Source organism: Eucalyptus grandis, chromosome 3, assembly GCF_016545825.1.
Source record: "Eucalyptus grandis isolate ANBG69807.140 chromosome 3, ASM1654582v1, whole genome shotgun sequence".
NCBI classification, from domain to species: Eukaryota; Viridiplantae; Streptophyta; class Magnoliopsida; order Myrtales; family Myrtaceae; genus Eucalyptus; species Eucalyptus grandis.
In genome coordinates, this window is record NC_052614.1 from 34,841,965 (window position 1) to 34,858,066 (window position 16,102).

At 39.1% G+C, this 16,102-nt stretch overlaps 1 pseudogene; it reads right to left on the reverse strand.

Annotated features, from left to right (window-relative positions):
- LOC120291827 overlaps window positions 1-2,518 on the reverse strand; it is a 7,868-nt pseudogene extending 5,350 nt beyond the window's left edge.
- Window positions 2,519-16,102: the final 13,584 nt, after the last annotated feature.

Below are 16,102 nucleotides of genomic sequence, written 5' to 3' on the forward strand. Positions count from 1 at the left end.
GTGGTCTTGTTATGGGACTAAATGCAGACATGGAATGGGACATGTCATTACGTTTGGCCCTATGATCGGGACTTGTGTAACTGGACATGATGCATCTTGAGGGTTTCAAATTGTACTTGCCATTGCATTGAAGAATTTCATGATTTTGATGCTACTGTTTTTGTCTATCTTGCATGAATCTACATATTGATGATACTGCGTGATATAGCTTAATGAATCTTTATCTGCGAGTGGTTATACTTACCCCGTTTGAGACAAACATTTCAGACTAAGTCAAGATACCTCTGCCACCGTCACTAGTAGATGGACCGAGTGATTGAATATGACCATGAGGAGGAGGACAAATGAGGAAGGAACTTTTGGACACCGACATCCGATCGATGGGCTTTAAGCATACGATCATGGAAAGATGTCGATCATCTTTTGAAATATAGCCGGAAAAGTGTTCTGCTTTTTATCCTATAAAAGTTTTAGTTGGTGTGCATTGTCTCTAAATTTGGAATAGGGAGATGTTGGATTTGCTTCGCTATATATATAAGCTGCGCAGGACCGATCTAAATGATATAAACCCCCAGGACTTATGGACTTATTATAATTCTATGGTATCGAGTGATATATTATTATGACAAGTGAAAGGTGCGAACGGTGGCGACCCTACGACTGGCGGCCGTTCTGGGTGCCAACAGTGCGTGAGCCCGTGCACTAGGGGTGTGATTCTGGTTCCTTACAAGTTTTGTTTGAACCTAGAACCTCGTCTCGGGCACAAGTTCCTTATTTTGGAACTTGGAACCTACTATCAGGTACATGTTCCTCATTTTGGGAACCGGAACCTCCGTCAGTACAAGTTCCTCATTTTTGAAAACCGGAACCTACTAGATCCAAGAACCGTGAACCTACTCTATCACAGATTCCAAGGTCGATTCCAAGTTCCAATAGGTTTTTTTTTTTTTTTCAATTTCAGGAGAAACAATGCAACAATTGTCTCCGCCATTGGGTAGATCTTTAAGGAAAAGCCATGTTTGATGTTATAAGCGGCATTTTCAGGTTCCACAGAGGTTCTAATGAGGTTAAAACAATAAAATCAGACTACCTTTGTTTGAGGAACCGCACATAGCTTGAGTAGAATCTAAAACCGAAAACATAGTAACTCATTTCAAGAAAACTAAGTAAACACAACCATAGAGCCTAGCATAAAAAATATACCTTATATTTTGGATTCTAGTAATTTGCTTTTCATAAACACTACATCCCTTTACAAAAAAAATGGGTGACAAATAAATTGTGAACAATAGAAAATGGAAGAATAGATAGTACTTGTCCCATTCAAGGAAGAAATCACAATGAACAGAAAAATGGAGCACTGTACAATGGGTTCAAGAATAAACTTATGACAAGAGGACAATCTGAGAGTTGAAGTTTCGTGCTCCCTCTCTACAAACGTTAATTCCATACAACCTGGCCGAGGTTCAAAAGTGAGAAATGCCAATAAATCACAGTCGATGCACAACAAGAAGATAACAACATGCTTTGTAATTAACACTTATGTACTCTTTCAATTTATGGAGGTATCAGTACAAGAATGAGATATCTTTCCCCAAATGCTTTTTAGGGTTCAACCCCATAGCCGCCACCTATCACATCCATTTGTCTTAGAAGAAAAAATAACAACCATCTAATAGAAACACTATAAAACATATATTTTTGATAACAACCTACTATGTTAGATCTCAATTGTACGTGACAGCTAAAAAGCAGAAGAATCACCTGGTTGAATCTACTATGTTAGCAACTTAAGGCAAGAATTCTCAATCGACTGATAACCAGCCTGTACTTTCTGCTAAGATAACAAGCTCCCAACTTCCAGAGATGACATAATCAATAATACTCAGATCATATACGATATTTAATGTCTTCTAAATGGAAAGTATAAGACCGGCGTTGAAATAGACAGGTAGGAGTGTCAACGGTTCGGTTTGGTTCGGTTTTTGAAAAACCGAACCGAAGAAATTTTTTCGAATTGAATCGAGCCAATTTCGGTTCGCCGTTTGCATTTCTTTTATTTCCTCTTTCCTTTCCACGTCGTCTTCCTGGATGCTCGCATCATCAAAACCCCAAAAGATCAACGGCGAGAGAAAAAAACTCACGGACCCCTCTCGACCACAACCGGTCTCCTCGGATCCGCTACCCGCGTTGTCCTCCCCATCCCATCCCCGTCGCCGCCGCCCATCGCCGTGTCGTCGCAGATGGAGGAGAGGGCGTCACAGCTCGGGAAGCAAGGGAGGTTGTGAGAGATGAGGGCCGAGGCGCACACCGGCGACTTTGTCTTCCTCCTTCTCTCTCCTCTGTGTTTTGCGGATAAGACCCACTTTTATTCAAAATGCTCTCTTGCAATTTGCCTCCATCTCCGCATCCATCTTTGCCGCTTCTTCTCGAGCCTGCGGCTCTCCCTACCTAACTCCTCTCCCGCCCTCCACGTCGACGCTCTAACCATCACCGTCCCGCCAGCACCGGCCGCCATGCGGTGACTACGGCTGCCGCCGGGAGGGGGCCGGGGCTCTGAGCCGGGCCACCATGGATTGGAGGGAGGCACGTGAAATCGAGCCAAAGAGACGAGACGGGGAGAATAAAATCGAATTTTAATGGTTTATCGGTTTGTGGTTCGGTTCAAGTTCGGTTAATCGATAAAACCCAACCAATAAAACATCGGTTTATGCTAACCAAACTGAATAACCGAACCGAAAATTCGGTTTTTCGGTTTGGTTCGATCTGATTTTTAGTTCGGTTCCTGGACACCTTTACTGACAAGCATTGTTCAAATTTAGCGGTTGGAAAGATGCAGGGAAATAATCCATGCTGCCAGAGTTGCTCCGATAGAGAACATAGGTTTGTAGAGATAATTGAGCCGACTGACTATTACTAAGAGAGGTTCAGCTTGCACATATATTACGATTGTAGTCCAGCATCAAGCATGGGATATGCCTCCTATGATCTATTAACTCATGCTGAACTTATTGTCCATATTTAGCAAGGCCATAGTATCAAATTTGACTAGAGCACGACTTCTTGAAATCAAAATATGTAAAAGTGCATATGGGAACAATTGAAGATCTTTATGACTTTAACTAAGGAAGCTACAAATGAAAATAAAAAGGAAAATTACTCTCCTTACTATGTTACTGATAAGGATAACAATAATGGACTAATGAAAATCCTCTATATTGAAATTCACTTGTCGTAAACTAAAGGAATGAAAACATAACAACTGATACATATAAAGGTAGCCAAACATATGGTGATGAACAAATCTTACTAGATTGACCATCATTCGATATGTGCTACCCTTTGGCAAAGATGATCAAGAACTTTGAATGTTGCAATTGGTTTAGAGCCCATATGCAGATCCCAAAGCTATTTGAACACATTCAGAAGGCAATAGTGAGAGGAAAACAATACTCAAATCAATGACAATTCAAGGTTAAAATACCACAGAAGAAAAGCAAGATAGTGACACAAAACATAAAAATGGCCTTATGTAAGGTTTTAGCAGTCAATGTTCCTAAATAGATTCATCTTTTCTTCAAATACATGAATGAATAAGTTAAATACTCAAGGAGATTATCTCTTTCACTGAATTTCAATAGATGCTTATGATCCATTTTTAAGTTCTACCGCCCAACATTTCCACCACCATGCCAAGGAAAATTGGAAAGTTATTATCTTATATTTTTAGAAACCAGTCAATGGATCGTGTCCGTACTGCAAGCCAAGAAAGTATTCTTTTCTTAACTCTAACCCTACTTTTTAGCATTCCCTCAATGGACATTTTGCTTCTATGCAAAGCACTACTTGCAATAATAAAGCGAGAAAACCATAAAAGCACTTTGTTCTGCTTCAAAGAGATCAAATAACAATGATGGATAAGATAGAATCATTCAATAATCTATAGAAACCTTTTATTGTCAGCAACACTTCATAAGGGGAGAAAGATATTTAAGAGAAGCACCATTTACTGAGATAATGAATTAGCTTAAATCCCAAAACATTTACTGAGATGATGAATTATTTCAATCCCAAAAGGAGAAAGATATAATTGACTAAGACGGACTTGGTTATTTTATTCTCTCTTATCATTGAGTAGAGGAACAGAAACCAACTATGTAGCGGCCCATCTACTTGTGGTGTGCTTGCATTGATTCATTTTTCTTATCTTCTTTTTTAGCTGTTCAGAGATGTTGCCAATTTTAACAAAATAAACCATGAAAATCAGCTTACCCTTAAGTTTAAGTAATCACGATTCATAAGGTATCGACCATTAGCAACAAATTTTATGTTGAAGATTGATGCAATGATCTCTGTGAAAAATGATTTAGAACCACTGCTCTCCATCTTGTGTCTAAGGTTTTGATGCCATGTATCGGAACAGAACACATGAGATGACAAGAAAACTTACGGTATAAATGCACAATGGACCTTAAAATCAAACAACTTAGTTGGCCGACACTCACATCCTTGCACTATGATTGCATAAGGCTGATTGCAGCGTATCAACTAGACGGATAAAACCTTTGAACTGCTATAAGCAAGCAGATTACAGTGAACCGGATGCAACTGAGCTGAAGTATCTTTGCAGAAGAGATGGAAGCACTTACAAAATAACAAAAAGAAATGAAGTGGGGCAGCATCACAGTACATTAAGCATCATTGCTAGGTCAAGCATTCGGTTAGCTATTGGTAGAAGTAAAGAATTGTCGGCAAGCAAAGCACTGAAATTACTAGTCAAATCTTCTATATTCTTTTGTTTTATGTCAATTATATTGAAACATTGACCACTATTCTCCATGTTCCACAAATTAATTCTAAGGTCATCAGCAAAACAAAGGTCTCACCACATTGCAGACAGATTATAAAACAAGAAACTGTTAATGTCATTTTTATTGCTTGCCTTCCACAATTCCAACAAGAAAAGCAAGTTTTAACGAAATTTTGAGCAAACCGACCTTCACCTTCCCCTATAGAATGCCCTAGTAATAAACTGGGGTGAAATGACTACAGATGCAACCGCTTAGGGACTTGTCATGAGTTGAAAAGCACTGACACCTATCATTAGGCACAGAGGATATTTTTTCATTGTTCAATCATTTAAGAAACAGCCAATTGGAAAGCCATTCTATACTAGTGCAACTAAATATTATGCAGCAAGTTCTAATATAACCTAAAATAGTCATTCAACTGACTGAACAAAAAAACCATCATTACCTGTTATTCGAAACTGAGTTTATGCCGAAATTGTGCAAGGGCATCATCACTATTATTAGCCATCTAGTTTTGAATCAATATATATTATCCTGTCACTTAAAGAAGGTTAGGAAAGGCACTAAATCTACATTAGTATATACCCTGGAAGTTCATGCGAAGGCAACTCTTGCTGAGCTATTTTCTCTGTCCATTCTGCATGATAACCATTATCAAATTAATATTCTCTCTCGATCACTCAAGTAACTCTTTCTGCCAATAGTGCATTCTCCAGAGAAATTTAAGGATTGAGATCCTTTTCTCTCACTTTCTTCATCCTACATCCTTTACCTGCCTTCAAAAATAACAAAACAGAAAATTTTTGATAGCTAAAAGCACATCTAAGCCCAGTAGGAGAACAATCAAATGAAACTGCAAAAGGGCGGGGGGAGGTGGGGGTAAGAAAAGGTAATCAAGAAGACGTAAAAAATCACCATGATTGGTTAATAGTAAACTTGAAAAGGAAGTATTTACTGTTTCTTAATGGTTGGGACATGTTTGTACTACTTTTGCTTGCGTTTGATTGAATGATAATAATTGATGGGTCTGTGACCCAAACTGCGACGTCATAATTCCATGACCATTATTATTATTGTTAATTCTATTGTTATCCTTCCTTCCGTTGACTGAGAAATGGAAGTATCAAATAGTATCTTTTAACAAATTTGAATTTAAAGACGACTAGATGTCACTAATTCTGAGATCTTATGTTGAATTGCGAGATTGTCATGGAATTTCATGTTGTTTAGAAATTGTGCTGGTGCAGTTTCATGTCATTGAGAAATTGCATGGAGGATAAATAAGAAATAATGTATTTTTCATCACATGTTGGCACTATTACGAGGCTTATCATCAATGAAAATTTAATGCTTATTATATCTTATTATGGAATGTCACGTGTTGTTGTATTGTATTAACATATTGATCTCTTTAGTCATATACTGAGATTATATAGCATTGGATTGGTTTTAAGATGCTGTTATTTCAATATTTTTTTTTTTAAAATGGCCACCTAACACAGAATTTTTAGTTATTAATATGGACGTACATTAATTTATTGATTTTCGATTTCAAATAACCGTGTTAATGTATATTCCAATATTTGTTTAACCCTTAAGTGATCTTATTGAATTAGGTTTGGCATCCATTAAAAATGGGCTCAGTAATGGAAGTTCCTTAAGAATAGGCATTTATGTTTAACTAAAGCTCGTAATGAGAGGGGCTGGTTGACACACTATTGATTAGGTTTGTTTAGGTGCCATTTCTAGCCTATAAAAGGTAAATTATGCCTATCGCTAATTAAAAGCTGATATACTGAAATAGGTCAGAGAGGATGATCTAGCATTCCAATAAATTTTTGATTACATAGACTGATCTACTTTTTTCAACTGAAGCAATGGCTCAAATAGGTACAATTCCAATGTACTTATTGATTTAGGTATTTTACAATCATATATGGATTCGTGGTCATAATTACGTGATCTTCGACAATGGCGGCCACACGACCCACCTCGTCAACAAGCCCAAGTACGTTGTCTCGCTCACCTTCAGCACTTACAGTGTGTCAGATTGGGCCACCGGCTTGCAACAAGGAACACCCCTCAAGTCATCACTGCGTGGGAGCTCGTGGAAGACCATGAAGACGAAGCATTGGTGCTGGCAAGCCAAAACCAAAAGCCTTCGAGCCCGAGGTCCCATAGATTGCTCCTAGGTCTCATGTGCATCAACGTGAAGACTCCACCAAGCTCATCAACCATATTGAATCTCCATGGAATGTACACGCTTATCGAGGCAAGGAAAAAGAGCGCAGTAAAGGGATTGAATCAACTGGCACCCGTGAAACGGCCCTCGATCCGTTAGGTCACCACAGTTCATTTTCCTTTCAGTTGACCTAATAATATATCACTGATACCATATAATTATATTGGGTCCATAAGTCCTGGCGTTTATACCATTTAGATCGGTCTCTACGTAGTTCATATATGAAGGAAGGATATTCAAAATCTCCCTATCCCATACTCAAACAAATTAATGCAATGCACACCAACTACAAATTTTATATAAGTTAGAGTCGAACACTTTTATTTACATGATTTGATGGACATTATGAGCCGGTATATGAAAAGGCCAAGGCTTTCTAAACTCGGCTATATACCAAAAGATAACCCACTTCCCTTTTTCTTTCTTTCCCAAAGTTCTATACATGAGACTATCGGTAAGTGTCGGCAGTCAAAAGCTTCATCTACTACCCGTCAAGCTTAGTCACACCCAAACCGTCAGTCGCGGCGGCAACATCCCGGCGTGAACCTACCACGGGAGACATGTAAAGACCGAAACTCCTAAATGACTGGGCCGGGCGAACCAACGTCATACAAGACCAGAACCCGCACGAACAAAGACTAACCCTGTATCTCGTGGTGATGATGCCCGTACGCTCACACTCAACATTGGTCGGTATACCATAGAATGTGTCGGGGTGACTAGTAGTAGAGGCATATCTCCTAGTCTGAAATGTTAGTCCCCAAATGGGGTGTGTACAACCCCTCAACAGTTAAAGATCCATCAAACTACACAATGCAACAAGCAAGACAACCAAGATTTCATGTGAAATGCACATATCATCTATGTAACCATGCATATACATCCATAAGGTTTATCCCATGCCTTAATAACCACTTTCCATGCCAAATATTAGTTGAAAATTCATAAACAATTCATGTACCATGCCATATGCACACACATGTTTATGATTTATTTCCCATTTTAATATTCGAAAGAATCTCATTTTGTCGGGGAACAGTGTTTACATCCCTCTGGGCTTTCGCATCTAAACTGGCATCATGAGACCTCCGACACACACCTTTGGGCATCTCGCACGCCTCCTGGCATCATGACACACATCCAGGGCTTGCCATGAAAATGGTTGCCCCTTCCATCCGGTACAATACTTACAACCAGGCAGCTTGCAACTCCTGAGGACTGTCGGCACATACCTCCGGGCATCCAATTGGCGTCGACTCACTCGAACCTATGGCATCGTCGACTCAACCGTGCGACGGTATCATCAAGATCATGATATATACATATATGTCAAAAGTTTGATAGAATAATGTCAAACGTTTCAATGAGTTTATAAAGCCTCATCAATTTTTTTGATGATACGACATGCTAAATATCACCACATCCATTCTATAAATAACGACCCGAGACATCACAACTCATAGAGTAAATCAATTGGTCTTAAAATAAAACAGTTTTTGAACAAAACAGAATGCACTCCACTAATTGAAATTCTGGAAAAATCAGTAAACGATCTTGATAAATTCTAAAAATTTAACATGTTATAAATGAGGTCTAGGGAAAAAGGTTTTATGAAGAACACCGAGTTAAGAAAATTTTGTATGAATCGCAATGGTCCGTGCATCACAGCCAGAAAACTTCAAACCTCACTATTACACGTTTCAAACACCCTCCCTAACCTTCGTAACAGTTTCCAGGTTTAACATTTTCACCGACCAATACTTTTCTATTTCTTCTTAAATTTTAGTATGTTACTCCTAAATATGTCATCTACAACTTTCATGAATGACATGAAGTGAAATTTCAACTAGATAATTGCAAAAGATTCACGGATACCAGAGAACTACTTTATTCCTTGAATTCCAGTATCCAGCATCAAAATTCAAGCATCTCCAAATCTATTATGCTTCACTGACAACCACAACACAACATAATGTAGATCAATGGACTTTCACTTGCCTTAAGTCCGATGCAACCACAGCAAGCAAAATGGCAACTTGCGGACTTGAGCGGCTCAATCAACGGCAAGCTAGGCGGTGTTCATGGTGGCAGCAGACGTGCTCACGGCGGGGCTCGTCTCCTTCTTTCCATCGCTGATGCACCTTCATGAACTCTATCTTTCTCTCGGGCTCTCTCTGTTTTCTCTGTCACTCTCTCTCTCTCGATCAGTTTCTCGTCACTCCGCCCCTTCTCTTTCTTTTGTTTTCTTAATTAACTAGTAATCATGAGACTTGCATGTATAATCTTTGGTGGCAACAAGAGACAGCGACACCTCATGCAGTCGTGTCTTCATAAGAGGAGTCTATTTGCCACTTGTTCAATTGCATGCATGGATGTGGCCTCATTTGGCCAAGCCTTGGTCAAAAAATCTTCTTAATTTGACTAATCATGCGAGGAAATGTGGGCTGTCTTGGGTGTTTTGGGATGGTTAGGTTATGGATTTTATTACCCCTAAATGTCCAGCGCACAATTGCTCCTAATGTTCCAACTTAATCCCCACTTATGTATAGATAATTACAAATACTCGCATGGCCATATAATATTACTACATTAATCAAGGGTAATTCGATTCATAGGGTACACGGCCAAGTATCAAAAATTTCTTATCAATCTATCTTTTAATACAACCTTGGTCACACATAAGCAAAGATACATTTACAGCAAAACAATGCTCGCCCTTGCTTTATTGTAATCCATTGGTCTAATGACTATAATATAGTCATGGCCGTAGTGAATCTAGGGATCGTTATGAAATTTTAGGATGCCACAATCGAGTAGTGGGAATCCAATGTCACCACGATCAAGTGTTCAGATCAAACAAGTTGTTGGACAGTTCATGGAAAGCGGCAAAGAGTTGAGGGAATTTTGACCAAAGGGATGCCATTTGGAGGAGAGGAACCACCTCGGGAGTGATCACGTGGTCTCATCTTGGCGGAGTTTGGGCCCTCTATTCAATTTGCGCCTACTGAATTCATACAAGAAAGCTATCTCAAGGTGAAGAGATGATGATTTCACCATGACTCTGTCCTCCATGGCACATCAATTCACTCGCCTGGTTCATGAGCTTGAGGTGCCATTGACATTGAAGAAGAAGACGTGTGAACTTGAGACCTCCAACTTTCCTCCAACGAGCAAGAAGAAGAAGAAGAAGAAGAAGAAGAAGACTTGCCCCATTGTGATGCTAGAATAAGCAGATGCTTGTTAGCTGAAGAAGATTTGACTAGATAGCAAGGTTAGACTCTTATCAATATTAAATGGTCACTTCAAACCCTTATTTGAAATAAAAATTCATTTCGAGTCATTTTTAAGAAAACTCATCAATTTTAGATCCTTATTTGAAATTTTCCCATATCCATAATGACTTTCTCAACTAATTGGATCGAGGGTGATAATTTTTTCTGAAAAATAAAAGTTGAGATTATAATGTCTGGAAAACTCTTACCAAGTAGAAGTTGTGTTCCCGCGTCCATGGATGGTCGGATAAACTTTTCAAATAATTAACCTTACATTCCACCTTTGCATTCTTTTAATTTAGGTAGCTGCCATGATTTAAGTTGTAACATCCTCGATTTCGATCCTTCCTTCGATCCCAACTATGAAGCTAAGCTTGATAGGAGTTGGATTAGTCAAACCTTCTTAGGCATGAAGCCATAGAAGATCGCCCGGTTGAAATTGAGTCTTCTTGCGATGTTGATTAGCTTTCTTCTTGTAAGATTCATTGGCTTTTCAATCTTGGATCAAATCTGCTCATGGAGCTTCTTCATGGATTCAGCTCTGTTCTTGCCATCAACGCTCACTTGAGAGTTAGATGGAGTTGGAATCAAACAACGGGTGTGAGAGGATTAATTCCACACACAACTTCAAATGGCGATCGACCGGTAGCATAACTTGATTATCGATTGTAAGCAAATTCAGCATGTGCAAGCTTTAAATCCCAATCTTTCAACGATTTACTCACCACACTAACGAAGAAGAGTGGCCATCAATTTGTGGATGACAAGTTATGCTGAATAAGAGTCCTGGAATCACGATCCGACACAATGGTCATGGTGCTCCATGAATGCGAATAATCTCTTTGAAATATAATTCAGCAATATCATATGCATCATTGGTCTTGTGACATGGCACAAAGTGAGCCATTTTAGGGAACCGATCGATCACCACCCTGATAGCATCTTTTCCTCTTTGAGTTCTTGGTATAGCCACAATGAAATCCATGCTAACATCTTCCCGGGCTGCAATGGAGTCTGGATAAGCAGCGATGGTTATGAGTTGGTTAATGAAGCTTCATTGGATGCTTCTGCATAAATTCAGACATCTTTCGCCTAGGTGCAATCGGAAAAGTATTTTCATTGAATGCATCAACAAATGTACGCCAAGTTGGTGATTTGTCAGCATGAAAATCCATCATCAAGTTGCCTCGACAAATGATTGGAGTCACCTTGGGAAGAAATTGGGCGTTATGTGCTTCGATAGATCATTTTGAATGAATAGTATTAAGTACTTCTTGGTACTTAGTGCTATATCAATAACTATCAATGGGAAGTCAATTTAGATGTCTTGTATGACCAGTACAAATTTTGGGAAAGCTAAAGGTGCACGAATGCGGTTTCGAGAATATGGAAAGCCAAAGGTTCAAGAATACGGTTCGAGAATACAGAAAACTAATGGGTCAAGAATGCGGAAGGCCGAACATTCAAAGCTTTTGGTTCTTGTGTTTTTAAAGGCTTTTCTTAAGTACCTAGGTGTTTTTTTTTTTTTTTTGTGTAGCTCAAGAGTCTAACGGTTAAGTTCCTATGTCACTAAAGTCTATTTTTAATATTTCCTACAGCCTCCTCCTATAAATAGGGAAAACTATCCAATGTATGGAGATACGAATTTGATCAATGAAAATGATGAGATTTCCTCAATTTGAGTGAACTCCCTTTGGAGAGTGGATAACTCCTTTCGCTCTTTATCCTTGCAGCATAGATCACTCCTTGGTGGTGACTTCTCCTATCCGAAGTCCTTTATCCTTGGCTCTTAGTTTGGAACTTAGATCTCAATCCTCATCCTTGGTTGGTGGCGTGGCCTTTATACCTTGGAAGCGGGTCATTTATCTTCCCTTATTACTTTTCGTTTTCTTCCTGTATACACTACTCCATACACTTAACCACAAAAATTCCATTTGAAAACTTTCCTTATTCCTTTAAACATTAGAGCTCAAGGTCCAAGAGGTTGACTCTAGAGCAAGCGCACAACAGCGAGATCATGTAATCAAAATCTTCCACAACAAATGGAGCGAGTCCACAATCTTTTAGAATCTAGCAATACAAGCACAACCAACAAGGCGTCCCAATGAACGGCATCGACGCCGCAATTCTGAATCTTGTTGGAAATTCCGATGGCAATTTCGAGTCCATGGAGACAACCAAATGATTCTATAGTTTAGTGATTTTAAATCTCAGATTCAAAGACGAAGATGAAGAGGGAGGCATAAGGAGGATGAAAGAGACATTAAAGTGGAAGGTCCTAGAAGTTTGACGGTAATGTCAATCCCGACAACTTTGTGGATTGGCTACACACGACTGAACAAATTTTTGATTTCATGTCCTATTTGGATGAGGAAGAAATGTAAGGTAGTCGTCTTAAAGCTGACAAAATATGCTTCTCTATGCTGGGAGAATCTAAAGCACCAACGTGCGAGGGAAGGAAAAGCCCGAATCAAGTCTTGGGAAAAACTCAAGAAGTTGTTGAAGAAGAGGTTCTTACCCAACAACTATAGGCAAGATCTCTTCCCAAAACTGAATTCCCCTAAGACAACGGGATGAGTGTTGAACAATACATTTGTGAGTTTGAACAGCTCAAAATGAGGAGTGAAGTTCCAGAAGTTTCTGGCAAACCATCGCTCGTTTGCTTGGCAGCATGGGTTGAGAAATTCCTAATATGGTTGAACTTCAACCTTATTGGTCGTTTGAAGACGTATGCAAATTAGCCATAAAAGTTGAAAAAGAATTGAAGAGCAAAGAGGTTTTCCTCAGAACCTCGACAAAGGTGACATCCTATTTTAAAGGGTGCTTCCTCAAGCAAGGCGAGAGTACGTCGACAAAAGACAAAGGCAAGGGAAAAAATTGCAGAGCCATGGTTCTGGGTATTTGCAAGCAATTGTGCAAGGACAAGGTGATGAACTTATCGTCAAAGGCTACGTCCAAGAAAGCATGAGTCATTGTTCTATTCGGCTCTACTTGTACCTAAGAAGGATGGTACATACCCGAATTATATGGTTCTTCTGTGTTTTCAAAGATAGATTTGCAGACTGGTTTCATGAAATGAGAATGCGAAGAAGGTGATGAATGGAAGACGGCTTTCAAGACCAAGGGAGGCCTTTATGAGTGCTTGGAAATGCCATTCGGCTTATCTAATGCTCAGTACCTTCATGACACTTATGAACAAGGCTCTTCATTCCTTTATTGGTTCGATGTGTCGTCGTTTATTTTTAATCGATATTCTTGTTTATAGTACAAACGTGGGCAGCATATAGCTCAGTGGAAACAGGTCTTCAAAGTCTTGAGAGTTCAAAAAACTAGATGCTAAAATGGAGAAATGGAGAAATGGAATCAAAGATGGAATCTCACAGTGATCTAGCCAAGGTGGAAGCTATCAAGACTTGGCCAGTTAAAGTCCATTTCTGATTTAAGATGTTTTCATGGACTTGTTTCTTTCTATCAAAGTTTTGTCAAACTTTAGTAGCTTCATGGCTCCTATAACTGAATGCATGAAGAATGGTTCTTTTGAATGGACAAAGAGCCATGTTCAAAATGCCTTTGAGGTCATCAAGCTGAAACTTTGTGAGTCCCCATTCTTGCACTTCCTAATTTTGAAGTTGAGTGTGATGCAACTGTAGTTACTATTGGTGCTGTTCAGTGCAAGCAGAAAAGCAATTGGCATATTTCAATGAGAAGTTATCTGTGGCACCCCAGAAACGGCTCCCGATTTGTTAGGGTTGCCACAGTTCGGTACCTTTCATTTGCCCTAGTAATATGTCAGTTTGATACCAAAGAAATATAATGGCTCCACAAGTCCTGGGGTTTATATCATTTAATTCGGTCCCAGCGCAGTTCTTGTAGCGATAGCATAATCAAAATGTCCCTATCCCATACTCAAACAAAATAATGCAATGCACAGAACTACACTTTTTATATATATAAGTTAGAGCCGAATACTTTTATTTACATGACTTGATGGATATCATGAGTTGGTACATCAAAAGGCCAAGGCTTTTCTATGCTCTGCTATAACCAAAGTACCCGACTCCAGCGCATGTACATCGGTCCATCTTTCGGTGTCCAACGGCATCTCGAAACTCCCGATGATAGTGACAACTGGGGCATCGTCGTCTCCACCGTCCAACGGTATCAAGAACATCACAATATATACGTATATGTTTTACTTGGAAAATAACATTTGATGCAATGCAATCATAAGTTTCAATGAGTTTACAAAAACCTCATCAATTTCATTTTTGATGTCATATGATATGCTAAATATCATTGCATCCATTGTATAAATGATGACCCAAGGCATCACAACTCATAGAGCAATTCAATTGTTCTTGAAATAAAATAGTTTTTGGATAAAATAGAATGCACTCCTCTAATTGAAATTCCGGAAAAATTAGTAAAAGATCTTAATAAATTCTAAGAGTTTAACATGTTAAAAACGAGATCTAGAGAAAAAGGTTTTGTGAAAAACGAGGTGCGTGGTGGAGGTTGGGATGGTCATTTTGGTATTAATAAAATTCTCGAGGTTCTTTGAGAGCATTTCTAACTGCCAAAGATGAGTGGAGATGTGCATGCTATGATCTCAAGGTGTGCAACTTGTAAAAGATCAAAAAGTCTTTTCCATCAAGGTTTATATACTCCACTTTCAGTACCATTGCAGCCCTTCGAAGATGTGAGCATGGATTTTATTGTGGCTCTACCAAGAACTCAAAGAGGAAAAGATGCTATCATGGTGGTCGTCAATCATTTCTCTAAAATGGCTCATTTCATGCCACGTCACAAGACTAATGATGCATCTAATATTGCTGAATTATATTTCAAAGAGATTTTTCGCATTCATAGAGTACCAAAGATGATTATTTCAGGTCATGATTCCAAGTTCTTAGGCTACTTTTGGTGGACTCTATGGAGAATGCTTGATACAAGTTGCCATCCCCAAACCAATGGCCAAACGGAGGTAACAAATCGTACTCTAACCACTTTCCTTCATGGTATGGTGAGTAAATCATTAAATGATTGGGATATAAAGCTTATGCATGTTGAATTTGCTTATAATTGATCACCAAGTTATACTACTAGTCGATCGCCATTTGAAGTTGTGTATGGAATTAATCCTTTCACACCCACTGATTTGAGTCCATTCCATCTAACTCTGAAGTAAGCTTTGATGGAAGATGAGAGCTGAATCAATGAAGAAGCTCCGTGAGCAGATTTGATCCAAGATTGAAAAGGCCAACGAATCTTACAAGAAGAAGGCTAATCAACATTGCAAGGAGACAATTTCAACCACGCGATCTTGTTTGGCTTCACTTGAGGAAGGAGAGATTTGCATTTTGACTGAAAGAACAAGCACCTGCCTAGAGCCAATGGTCCCTTTGAAGTTATTGAGCGGGTGGTGACAATGCTTACAAGATCGACCTTCCTGGAGATTTTGGACTTTCGACAACATTCAACGTGGGAGACCTTTCTCCTTTCTTGGAGGATGAAAATCTTCTAGATTTGAGGACAAATCTCAAGCAACCCGGGACGATGATGTGGGAGGATCCAACGTAGCTCCATCAACCAACTCAGAATCATCAATGCTTATCCAAGCCAATAAAGAAATTGGCCTTTATGTGCTACGATGGACCATTTTAAATGAATAATGTTAATAACTTGTTACTTTGAAGTATATTGATAACTATCAATGGGATGCCACTTTAGATGTCCTAAGAGCAATTGATGAAGTTTCAGGAGGATTATTTTCTAGC